We start from the raw sequence: 13,723 nt of genomic DNA, 5'->3' as shown, positions 1-13,723 counted from the left end.
GCTGCTCCATGGCACGCGGGATCCTCCCAGACTGGGGCACGAACCCGTATCCCCTGCATTAGCAGGCGGACCCTCAACCACTGCGCCACCAGGGAAGCCTCCCTGAATTTCTTTTAAAAAGTGATTGCATAAAGCAATAATTATAATTCTGTACTGTTGGATTTGTGTTGTATATAGATACAATATATATGGCAATAATAGCACAAAAGAGAGAGGAAGAATTAGAGCTATATTGGAACGAAGTTGCTGTATTTTACCAGAATGGTCATTATTAAACTGAAGCAGGTTGTAGTAAGTTTACATATATATGGTAACCTAGAGCACCACTAGAAAATTAATTTTAAAGAATAGCTAATAAAACAACATAGGAATTTAAATAGCATGCTAAAAATATTTAACACAAAAGAAGCCAACAAAAGAGGAACAGTGGGACAAAAAAGACATGAGACAAACAGAAAGCAAACAGCAAAATGGCAGATATAAGTCTGACCATATCAATTATTATATTAAGTGTGAATGAATTAAACTCTTTAATCCAAAGGCAATCATTATCAGCCTGGTTTAAAAAGCAAGTTCCAACTATATGCTGCCTTTAAGAAAAATACTTTAGATTCAAAAACACAAATAGATGGAAAGAAAAATAATGGGAGAAAGACATATACCATGCAAACAGTTATTATAAATTCCTACATTAATATCAGAAAAAAGAATTTAAGACAAAAACATATTATTAAAGAGGGATATCAAGTGATGATAAAAGGACTAAAACATGAGGAATCTATAAGAATTACAAATATATAAGGAACTAATAACAGAGTACTGAATACATGAAGCAAACACTGACAGAATGGAAATAAACAATTTAGTAATTATAATTGGAGATTTCAAGTTCCTTTTCTCAGCAGTTAAACTAGAAATAAAATTAATGATATAGAAGACATAAACAACAACCAACCAACCATACCCAAGTATTGATAACATATATAGAAGATTACACAATGGTTTCCAATCCATATGGAATATTTTCCAGGTAGATCATATGTTAAATTATAAAACAAATCTCAGTAAACTTAAAAGGATTAAAATCATACAAAATATATTCTTCAACCATGATAGAATTAAATTGGAAATCAGCAACAGAAAAATTTGGGCAACCTTCAAAATTTTGAAAAATATACTTCTATGTAACTCAAGAGTCAAAGAAGAAATCACAAGGTCAATTAGAAAATATTTTTTAAAAACCCAAACATACTAAAATGTATGAGTGCAGGTAATGCAATGCTTAGAAGAAAACTTACAGCATTGAATACTTAAATGAGAAAATTAGAAGATATATAATCAATAATCCAAGGTAGAAAAAGAAGAGCATATCAAACCTAAAGTAATTACATGGAAGGAAACAATAAAGATCAGAGTGGAAATCAATAAAATAAAAATAAAGAAAGAAATCAACAAAATCAAGTCGATTCTTTGAAAACAATAAAATTGATAAAACTTTCACTAGACTGACAAAGAAAAAAGAGATAAAATATAAATTACTAAAATCAGGAATGAAAAGGGGATATAATTACTGATCTGACAGAAATTGCAAGAATTATGAGAGTATTATGAACTAGTTTAGGTCAGCTAATTACACAATGTAGATGAAATGTAAAGATCAATAACAAACTAAAAATTGAATTAGTAATCAAAAATTTTCCCACAAAGAAAAGCCCAGGCCCAGATGACTTTACTGGTAAATTTTCTCACATCTTTAAGGAAGAAGATATACCAATCCTACACAAACTCTTTCAGAAAATATATGTATTAGTTTGCTAGGGCTGCCATAACAAAGTATCCCAAACTGCATGGCTTAAACAACAGAGATGTATTGTCTCACAGTCTGGAGACTATTAGTCTGAGATCAAAGTGTCAGCAGGGCTGGTTCCTTTTGAGGCTTTGAGGGAAGGGTATGTTCAGGCCTCTCTCCTTGGCTTGTAGATGGCCTGTTTTCTCCCTATGTCTTCACCTTGTCTTCCCTCTGTCTGTGTCTCTGTGCAAATTTCTCCTTCTTATAAGGACACCAGTCATATTAGATTAGGGCCCATCCTAATGATCTCATTTAAGTTGATTACCTCTGTGAAGACCCTATCTCCAAATTAGGTCACAATCTGAGGTATTAGTGGTTAGTACTTCAACACATGAATTTGAGGAAGGGACACAATTCAACCTATAACAATGGATAAGGAACAAATACTTTGCAACTCATTCTATGAGGCCAGGATTATCACCCAGATATCAAAGACAAATATATCAGAAGTAGAGAAAACTAAAGACCAACATCCCTCATGAAAACTGATACAAAATTTATGAAAATAATATTAGCAAACTAAATACATATATTTTGATTACACTTGATGACCAAGTGGGAATTACTTCAGGAAAGTAAGGTTGGTTTACCATCTAAAAATAAATTTATATATCATATTAATAGAATGGACCAAGAAAAATCACATGATCATCTCAGCAGCTATAGGAAAAGCATTTGACAAAATTCAATACCTATTCATGATTAAAAAACAAGCAAACAAAAAAACTCTCCACAAAGTTCTAGAAAAAAACTAGAACTTCCTCAACCTGTTAAAGAGCTTCTAAAAAAATCCTACAGCTGTGTTATACTTACGGGTGAAAGACTGAAAGCTTCCTTCCTAAGATCAGGAACAAGACAAGGATGCCTGTTCTTACCACTTCTATTGAAAAAATGAAGCCTTTACCCAGGAATAGGCTAGAGCAAGAAATAAAAAACCACCAGTGGACTTCCCTGGTGGCGCAGTTGTTAAGACCCCGAGCTCCCAGTGCAGGGGGTGCGGGTTTGATCCCTGGCCAGGGAACTAGATCCCACATGCATGCCACAACTAAGAGTTTGCATGCCACAACTAAGGAACCCACGAGCTGCAACTAAGGAGCCAGCACAACCAAATAAATAAATAAATAAAAAGGCAACCACATTGGGAAAGGAAGGAGTAAAATTGTCCTTATTCACAAAATATGAATATCAAAAATCTGATGGAATGTACAATAAACCTACTAAAAGTAATAAGTTTATCAACATTTCAGAATACAAGCAACAAACAATCTACAAATGAAATTAAGAAAAAATTCCAGTTGCAATAGTCATAAAAAGAATAAAACACTTAGAGAAATACTAACAAAATAAGTGTAAGAGCCATACACTGAGAACTTCAAAAGATTTAAAGAAATGGAGAGACATATCATGTTTACAGGTTGGAAAACTCAATATTGTGAAGATGGCAGTTCTGCCCAAATTGACTATAGATTCAAATGCAATCCCTATCAAAATCCAGCAGGATTGTTTTTATAGAAACTAGCAAGTTGATGCTAAACTGTATATGAAAATGCAAAAGACCTAAACTAGCCAATATAAGTTTGAATAAGAAAAGCAAAATTAAAGGATTCACATTACCTCATATCAAAATTTACTATAAAATACAGTAATCAAGAAAGTGTGGTATTGGTATAAAGATCAATATGGTATAAAGATCAATGGAACAGAATAAAGAGTACAGAAATATATCCCTACATTAATGGACAATTTATTTCTATTTTCAACAAAGATGCCAAGACAATATGCTGAAGAAAAGATAGTTTTTTCAACAAATAGTGCTAACACAATTGAATATGCATATGCAAATTTAAAAATTTCATCCTTACCTCACACTGTACACAGATATTAACTTAAATGGAGCATAGGCTTCAGTGTAGATCTAAAACTATAAAATGTCTAAAAAAGCACAGGAGAAAATCTTTGTGGCCTTGGGATAGGCATAGAGCTCTTAGATTTTACACGAAAAGCATGATCCATAAAAGAAAATATTGATAAATTGCACTTCAACAAAATTTAGAACTTTTGCTCTTCAAAAGATACCATTAAGAAAAAAAAAAAGATAAACCATACACATGGAGAGATTATTTGCAAATCATGTATTTGATAAAGGATTTGTATCCTGATCAAGCAAAGAATTCTTACAGCTCAATAATTAGAAGGCAGTTTAAAAATATGCAAACAGGGCTTCCCTGGTGGCGCAGTGGTTGAGAGTCCACCTGCCGATGCAGGGGACACGGGTTCGTATCCCGGTCCGGGAAGATCCCACATGCCGCGGAGCGGCTGGGCCTGTGAGCCATGGCCGCTGAGCCTGAGCGTCTGGAGCCTGTGCTCTGCAATGGGAGAGGCCACAACAGTGAGAGGCCCGTGTACCGCAAAAAAAAAAAAAAAAAAAATGCAAACAACTTTAGTAGACATATCACCCAAGAAAAAATATGAATGGCTCAACATCATTACTCATTAGGGAAATGCAAATTAAATCACAATAAGATACAACTCACTGTCCACCCACTATAAGGCCTACAGTTAAGAAACTGACAATACCAAGTGTTGGCAAGATTCTAAAATGGTGTAACACTTAGGAAAATAGTTGGAAAGTTTCTTAAAAAGTTGAACATATACTTAACAAATGATATAGCAATTCTACTCCTAAGTACCTACTGAAAAAGAATGAAGGCATATGTCTACACAAAGACTTACACATGAATATACAAAGTAGCATTATTCATAATAAGAAAAAACTGGAAATAACCCAAATGTCAATCAACTGGTATATAAACTAAATGTGGTATACCTATACAATGGAATGCTATTTAGTACTGAAAAGGAACAGTCTACTAATACTACAACATGGATAAACCTCAAAGTCATTATGCTAAATGAAAGATGCCAGACACAAAAGACAACATATTGCATAGTTCCATTTATATGAAACTTCTAGGAAAGGCAAATCTACAGAACCGAAAAGCAGATCACTGGTTGCCTGAGCCTGAGGTTAGAATGAGAAGTAATGGTAAAGGGACACAAGGGAACTTTCTGAGTTGATGGAAATGTCTTAAAACTGGATGGATGCACGACTCTCCCCATTTGCAAAAATAATTGAACAGTATACTTACCTTGGGTGAATTTTTTTGCATGTACACTGTATCTCAAGAAAGTCTTAAAACTAATTAAAAGTAAAAAACATTAGAAAAGAAATAGAAAAGTTAATATATGTGTATTAAATGCTGCAGAAACAAGTTATGTGGGAACGGACACAGAAAGATTTTAAAAAAACATTTTAAATGAATAATGACAATTTGCTAAAGCTTGGAAGGGGCGGGTGAAGCAAAGAAAGGAATCAAAAGTACCATGAGTTTTCACATCAGAAGTTGGTAGGCTGAGCTGCTCTCAGGGTGTAAAATATCACTAGGAAGTTTGGTTCAGTTTGACAGGCAACTGGAAATGCAACCCTGGAGCTCAGACAGATGTCAGTTTGAAGGATGCAGATTTGGAAATCATGCACAGGGCTGAAATTATGGGACTGAATGAGATCATGAGAAAATTAAGAGCAAGCGGGACAGGACAGAACCCTGTAGAATACACATCCCCAAGGAGGCTGAGAAGGAAGAGTTAGAAGGAATTTAAAGAAAGAAATATCTCCTATGCCTTCATGAGACTCACCTGCCAGAAAGCTGCAGTGGTGGCCAACTCACAAAGAAGCACAGGCAGGAAGGAGGCAATAAATCCACCAAGACTGTAGTATTTCTAGAAAATAAAGATAGAAACATGATACATTTTGCCGTTTTTGCCTCACTCCTTAAAATAGATTTATTAAGAGGTCGGATGGGGCTTCCCTGGCAGCGCAGTGGTTAAGAATCCACCTGCCAATGCAGGGGATAGTTCAAGACCTGGTCCAGGAAGATCCCACATGCCACGGAGCCACTAAGCCCGTGCGCCACAACTACTGAGCCTGTGCTCTAGAGCCCGCAAGCCACAACTACTGAGCCCGTGTGACACAACTACTGAAGCCCACGTGCCTAGAGCCCGTGCTCCGCAACAAGAGAAGCCCACGCACTGTGACGAAGAGTAGCCCCTGCTTGCCGCGATGAAGACCCAATGCAGCCATAAATAAATAAATAAATAAATAAATTTTTTTTAAAAGAGGGGGGTGAACAAAGTAAAAGGGTCATGTTGCCAACAAAAATAGAAATGAGGGGTTTTTTTCATGATAACCAGGAAAAATAAGGAAATAATGAACAGGCTGGGGAAACAACATAAACAGGCCTGAAAGAGTTAAGCAACCTTGGTTATTCTTTAGCTGTTACTACCTCATTCTTTAGCTGTTACTACTAACAAGCACTCGTAGCTAGACTTGTCCTTCCCAAAGCTGATTACTCTCTGACTCCATACATATTACCCTTTGCACCTGACATTTCTTCTCCCCCTACACTCCCTTGTAGCACTCTTCATTTCAGAAAGAAGGTCACGGGCCGATAACTTCAGGGACACCAGACGCTGGTGCTGAGCCACCTGATGCCAGCTTTGGCCATGAATTTGCAGAAGAAAAGAAATGCAAGACCTTCACTACTTTTGATCCTTATCATATACCCCAGACTGCGAACCTCACGTATAAAATCTTCTTTGATTCCCCAAGGAGGGGGGCACAGTTCTTGAGGCGTTAGCCTAGTGTCTTCCCTTTGCCTGGCAAAGAAAATAAAAAGCCTCTCTATTTCTTATCTTCCAATTCTCTGTCTCCGTATTTTTATTCGGCATCAGTGCACAGGGAGCCAGATTTGGCAACGGTCAGGGGACGGAGAGACAATGGTGGTCCCTCCTCAGCTGCGTTTTTGCTTTCTGCAGTTTCAGTTACATAGAAAATTCCAGACACAGAAGTTTCAAATTGCGAGCTGTTCTGAGTAGCGTGAGGAAATCTCTTGCAGTCCTGCTATGTCACTGCGGATGAGAATCACCCCTTTGTCTAGCTGTCTACAGGGCGTAAACGCTACCTGCCCCTTAGTACAGGAAAAACACAGCATATGTAGGGTTCACCCCTCTCCGGGGTTTCAGGAATCCACTGGGGGCCTTGGAACGTATCACCCATGGATAAGGGAGGATTACTGTATATGGAGAAGAGAAAAAGGAGGAGATGGGGAGTTTTATGTGGGGCTAAGTTGACATTCTCTGGGTGCTGTCCCTGCCCCAAGAGGATTCTCTGGCCCTCATCCCTGTCTCCACCCTACTTCCCATCCAGAGCCTGACCTTGTTTGCTGGAACAGCGTCACAGCCCTCTTCTTGCATCCGCATCCCTCCAGAGCAAGCACCCACCGCTCTGCTTTGTGGCCTCCCTCCCCTTGTGGGGCGGGGTGGGTGGGGGAGGGGGAGGAGGGTGGTCCGGCCAATAGCTCCTCGGATCTTAAAGAGGTGCAGGTTTTCAATATAATCATCAAAAACCCAGTGATAAACGCAATACGTACGCCTCTAACCACAGCTTTTGGCTATAAAGGACATTATTGGAACAATTGAAAAAACCTGAATCTGGATGGTGGTAATATGTCAATGTTAATTTCCCAATCTCAATGACTGTATTGCGGTTATGGAGGAGGATGCCCTTCTTTGTAGTCACTAAAATATTTGGAGTGATGGAGAATCATGTGGGCAACGTACCCTCAAGTGGTTCAGGGGAAAAAAATGTTCTTTGTACTATACTCGCAACTTTTTTATACATTTGAAATAGTTTCAAAAAAGTTTTAAAGCTGTATGTTAGCGGGTAGGTTGGTTTGACGTTATGTTTTTGGTTTATGGGTTAGTAGGACCAAACAGAATGAAACCGGCGAGGGAGGTATGGAAGGAGGGAGGCTGGGTCCCCTGCTCCGGGTTGAAAGACTGGAAGTAACCCTGTTTGCCTTGCAAAATGTAAACAAAGACATTACCCTTAAACAGTGTAATAATGTGCTTTCCTCATCCCAGCTAACAGCAGGGGCTCCAGCAATCAGACCAAATAAGTTTAGTCTGTGTGGCTGGGGAGGTTCGCTCCCACAAAGCAAGGCAATTTAAGTAATTAGCCAGTCTTTATGGCAGCATCATCTCCTGGGCTCAGCGGGGTCCAGGGAGCAGCACATAGCTGTTAGGGGAGGAAAACGATCCTTCATTTTCACACTCTCTTCTTCTAACCCAAACTTTCAAAGCATGCTCAGAGAGGACACTTTTCCTCAGTGCCTCTCAATGTCCCAGATGGAGAGAAGCTGATGGCTGAGCCAAACCAGCACACGCTGACAAGCTTTCGTTTCCTCTTCGGGTTCGTTTGCTTCCCAATGAAAACAGCTTTGTTGTTTTTCCAGACTATAAAAGTGATCCATGCTTGTCGTTAAAACAAACTTAGACAATAACAAATAAGGGTAGCTATAAAGTAGAGAGTTAAAGTTATCTATAATCTTCCCCACCAGAGAGAGCTATGGTTCATAATTTAGTGTACTATCCTTCAAGTTTATATAATTATAAATAAAAATATGGTTATAGTAAACTAGCTGCATTATAACCATTACAATCTTTGTTTTCCTCTTACTCTTATCATGGATATCTTCACATGTTAATAAATATATATTCGTGATGTCACACCACAAAGAATCCTTTGCCCAGACAACCCAATAGAAAAATGGGCAGAAGACTTTAGCGGTCTTTGGGGGCTGGGGGCAATGCCCAATAAACATTAAAAGAATGCTCTAGTCATCAGGAAAATTCAAATTAAAACCACGATCGGGCTTCCCTGGTGGCGCAGTGGTTGGGAATCCGCCTGCCGATGCAGGGGATACGGGTTCGTGCCCCGGTCCGGGAGGATCCCACGTGCCGCGGAGTGGCTGGGCCTGTGAGCCATGGCCGCTGAGCCTGTGCGTCCGGAGCCTGCGCTCTGCAACGGGAGAGGCCACAACAGTGAGAGGCCCGCGTACCACAAAAAAAAAAAAACAAAAAAAAAACACCACGATCACCCACCAGAAGAGCTAACGTGAAAGAGACAGATAAAAGCACATGGCGGCAAGCGTGTGAAGCAATTAGAACCGTCAGGCAGTGCTGGTTGGTTGTAAATTGCTACAACCACTTTGTAAAACTGTTGGGCACTATCTCCGAAAACTAATCATACATAGACGTAGAGTTCAGCAGTTCTAGTCTTAGGTAAAGAGCGAACAGACGTGCATATACTTCTTCACTGAAATATAGGTACAAGAATGTGCATAGCCTCACTATTTATGATAGCCCCAAACTGGAAACAACCAAATGTCCAGGTATTGTAGAACAGATGCGAGACAGGCTGGGACCTGGGACCCTTTGCTGCAGTGCTTGCCCCTGGACAAACATCTCCTCAAGCAACAGAATACAAAGAAACCATAAGGGACCAAAATAACGGCGCTCATGCCCAGCTGGGGCAAATTATGAACAACGAGATACAAAAAGACCAAATCCACCTGCCACTTCTGAAGAACCAGGAGCAAAGGCAGGGAACTTCGCATGATCCCTGCACACAGCACCACCAAAGGGGTGGGCAGACCCCCTAAGCCATCCCTTCAGCCCGATCCCTGGACACACCTCTACCCTCACCCCATATAAGGAACTAGTTTGCACCCCCCCCTCACTTAGGGAGTGAGCAAGGGAAAAACTGTTACTTGTCTGTGCTCCCTCCTGCTACAGCACCAGTCACAATAAAGCCTTGTCTGAATTTCTTGTCTGGCCTCTTTTATCAATTTCTATTAATTAAAGAGTCCAAGAACCCTGGTTGGGGGGCTTCCCTGGTGGCGCAGTGGTTAAGAATCCGCCTGCCAATGCAGGGGACACGGGTTCGAGCCCTGGTCTGGGAAGATCCCACATGCCGTGGAGCAATGAAGCCCGTGCGCCACAACTACTGAGCCTGAGCTCTAGGACCCGCGAGCCACAACTACGGAGCCCATGCACCGCAACTACTGAAGCCCATGCACCTAGAGCCCATGCTCCATGACAAGAGAAGCCACCGCAATGAGAAGCAAGTGCACTGCAACGAAGAGTAGCCCCTGCTCGCCACAACTAGAGAAAGCCCACGTGCAGCAAGGAAGACCCAATGCAGCCAAAAAAAAAAAAAAAAAGTACAGATGGCCAAGAGGCACGTGAAAGGATTAAAAAAAAAAAACCTTGGTTGGTAACAGGTGGATTGTAGTATATCTATAATGGAATACTATACAATAGTGAGAATGAATGGATCCCAACTACACATGGCAGCATGGATGCCTTTCACAAACATAACAGAGAAAAAGAAGCCACAGCCACAGAAGATTACACACTGTGCAATTCATTTATAACAACATCAAGAGCAGGTTTACTAACCATGTTTAGGTCAGGATAGAGGTTATCCTTCTCAGGGTATGCGGACTGCAGGGGGGTACATGGGGACTTCTGGGCAGTGGTAAACTTGTCTTTCTTGATTTGGGTACTGGATAGAGAAGTGTATTCACTAAAGTTTATCAAGCTGTGCCCTTAGGATCCGTATATTTTTCTGTATATAGCATGCCAATAAATATACTATACACAGTAATACTACCACTAAAATTAAACGAATCAACTCTCCAAAGCCTGGAATCAATTGGATTATATTCAGACATTTTTTTCTTACAATCAGATTGTAGGAATTTCCTAATATTTAAGGCAAAACCTACATCCAAACTGCATACAATATTAATGGCATTTCCATTTTTAACCCTCTTTAGCTATTATGACCCATATCTGCCTGTCCCCTCTCCATAGGCACTATGTTAAGTAATAAAGAACATCCCAATCCTTGGCCCATAGAGCTGCCCCCAAAAAGCTAGAACAGTGGTTCTTACCAGGTGGTACTTTGCAATCACCTTAAACTCAAGTGCACCTAGGTGAGCGTAAGCTAGGTTGTTATTAATTGTGCATTGCCTAGATGCTATGGATTGCCACCTGGATTCTGCCTCAGGGCTAGGGCACTCATTTCCCACCTCCAGGGAGTGTTGCTTCTTCAGGACTCAGGAGAGTCCCTTCCCAGAAATTGTTCTCGGTAGAATGAAGCTGCCTGCTTGGCTTATGCTTCTTCCTGGGGCAGCTCACATTCAGTGACTGGTGTGGACAGAATAAAAAGGCTGGCCCATGCCTCAGTGGAGGATGACTCTGAAGGCCCACCCCAGCGCCAGGGTGCCCCATGATTTGGCTAAAGCCTCTGTTAAAACTGCATCACAGTTCAAAGTTTCCCTTTATCCAATCTTGCTTTCCTTATTTCCTCCCAGATGTTAATGTCTAAGAATATCTCCTGTAAACTTTCTGTACACAAATCTCCACTTCAACATTTGTTTCCTAGGGGACCTGACCTGAGATGTTCACCTATGAGAAAGAATTCAAAATACATGTCACATCGTTGTAAACCAGCGTTATGTAGGATAGGCTTTACGGAAAAGGCAAAACCTTAAGTCCATACAGAATTACAATTTGGGAGAAGCCAACTTAAAGCTTGCTGGATAATGAACCACCAGGAAGCCTCAGGTCAGAAGCATAGATGGGCAAAGTAGATTGGGGAACCATTGCTCACGTTGGCCTCACCAGAGCAGAATGGCTTTCTTGGGAAATAGAGATATGAGGTTTAATAGACCCATGAGGCTGGTTGGCAAAAAAACCTTGGCTTGAAATTGGTTTTAATAAAACAGGGACCTTGTGCTGATTTTTAACAAGTGATTGATAAAGGTAAAGCTGCTTTTGGATAAATCTAGCAACAAGGTACAAGACTAACTGCAGGTGAGACTGACATCTTGAAGACGAGTATGGCAGATGGGGCCACAATCCCAGGGAAAGGCACCAGTTGCCCAGACTGCAAATAGCTCACAGTGTGTTCATAAGATTAGAACCATCTTTCTTATCTGAAGGGCTGTCATGAGAAAAAGGAATCGGCCTTGTTCAGTGGGGCGACACCAAGGAAGCAAATATCAGTGAAATGCAGGAAATACATTAAACCAGAGAGCTATCCAACAATGAATTGGACTTCTCTTTGGCAGGGGTGAGCTCATATCTCTGGAGATTTTTAAAAAGAGGCTGGTGGCTTACTCATTAAAGATAAGAGAAAGCCAGCAATGAGTAGAAGGTTAAACAAGCGTCCTTCCATCTTCCTCTGTAAAAATGAAAAGAAAAGCTTAACTCCACCAAGAAAAAACTGGCTACATTTTAGTGATTTATGGAGATGGGGGGGTGAAGAAATATATTCAATTGCCTCCAAGTTTTCAAACACAGAGGGTAAAATGCAGTTGGTAAAATTCACCCCAATGTGAAAGTGTAATGATTGGCCCTTTTTTAAACAATAAAGTAGAAAGTCTGATTCTACTTCTACAAAGGATGCCTACAGTGTCATACACCAACCACAAGATGGGAGCAACACGGTGGGGTTACATGCCTCACTTCCATCCAGAGCTCACTCCCGATTTTCAGAATGGAGCTCCCAACTGCCAGCTGGCTCGCAGAGGCTCCCTTTTCCTTCACAGCTCCTGCACCATTAGAGGCGAAAAGGAATTCTGGGCAGCAGCAATCCAAGACTTCAAAGTCTCCTACTAGTCCCTTCACCTCACTGCCACCTGAGCGGGGATGGAGAGTATCTAGAACTTCCATCATGAAAATGTGGGTATCTTCCTGCTTAGCTAGACAGCTTTCCTCTCAGCTGCTGGTTACAACTGGGCTCACTCATCCTAGGTCTTTTAAAGAAGCCATTCATTTGCTGAGAGCTTCTCTGATGACTCAGATTTATTCTGGAGTTTGTCTCTTTGAAGATGTATCTTTATCCAGAGTCAGAAAAGGACTGTGTGGTATTTTATTATATTTATTATAATGAAGATATTTTGCTTTCTCAAGTTTGATTTTATTATACTGATATGCCCCCTCTTCCCCAACCACTTCTGTGATTCTTCATGGTTTCCCACTTAAGAAGTTGATATTTTTGGTTCATACTCAAAGGAGAATAAAAACAGAAGGAATTTGGCTCATGCTATGTACCTCCAACTTTTGCCATGTATGACATTTGTTCCTGGAATGCCAATCCAGTTTTCAGAATCCCTTACAATCACGTGAGAGCACAGGTCATCTGGTCTACTATACAACAAAAGAGTTAAAAGGCACATGGGCACCATTGTGTGTTTTGGGGTTTCCTGCCTCAAGTTCGAGTGTCTGAGACCAGTTTTGCCCCTGTTGCGGTACTAACCACAGAGTTAGAAAGGGGAAATGTATTTTCAATGGAGAATTTCACATCGAAGAGGAGAGCACTCTTTCAGCAAAAACACAATATGATTGCAAATGTTTTTCAACAAGTTGAGAAAAAAACACCAAGAGACAATTTTAGAAATGTTTAAAGACAAGAGCAAGCTCTCCAAAATTGTCATTAGAGTCAACCTCGGTGGAACCCAATGGTGAGGTTCTCATCTCTGTTTGATTTCTCCAGGCTAAAGGAGATATGAATGTGGTAGGGAGGGTTATGCTTTCCAAGGGCACCCACCACCCATTGCCTAGAGAATGGAGTTTAGCGTAAGGTCCTTACTTGTAAAAAAATGATGCTGTGTATTCATACACGTTTGTGTTCTTTCAGTGACAGAAGTTCTAAAACAGCTTTTCCCTTTGGAATCCTTGATGCGTAAATCTTCCGTGTGATGTTGGCTCATTACTGTGTGAATGAGGTCAAGGTCATTAGTTCAGCATCCTGGGGACCAGTTTGCTGCTCTGTTTCACTGCCACAGACCACACCTTTAACCTCATTCAGCAACAGTTTGACTGTATTTAGTACATTGGTAGTCACGAGAAAACCAGGTAGAAAATATTTGTGTTTCAACTGGGGGAAACTATGTGTAATAC

General features: G+C 40.5%; 1 long non-coding RNA gene across 1 annotated transcript in view; it reads right to left on the bottom strand.

Annotated features, from left to right (window-relative positions):
- LOC136793589 (uncharacterized) overlaps positions 1–13,723 on the bottom strand; it is a 43,730-nt gene that overhangs the window by 8,564 nt on the left and 21,443 nt on the right. Inside the window, exon 2 of the long non-coding RNA XR_010839092.1 lies at positions 5,546–5,629. This is a non-coding gene — a long non-coding RNA (uncharacterized lncRNA). The remainder of the gene's footprint in view (positions 1–5,545; positions 5,630–13,723) is intronic.

This window comes from Kogia breviceps, chromosome 2 (genome assembly GCF_026419965.1).
Source record: "Kogia breviceps isolate mKogBre1 chromosome 2, mKogBre1 haplotype 1, whole genome shotgun sequence".
In the NCBI taxonomy this organism is placed as follows: domain Eukaryota; kingdom Metazoa; phylum Chordata; class Mammalia; order Artiodactyla; family Physeteridae; genus Kogia; species Kogia breviceps.
The sequence above is the reverse complement of the archived record's forward strand: the minus strand, read 5'-3'. Positions and strand labels throughout refer to the sequence as shown.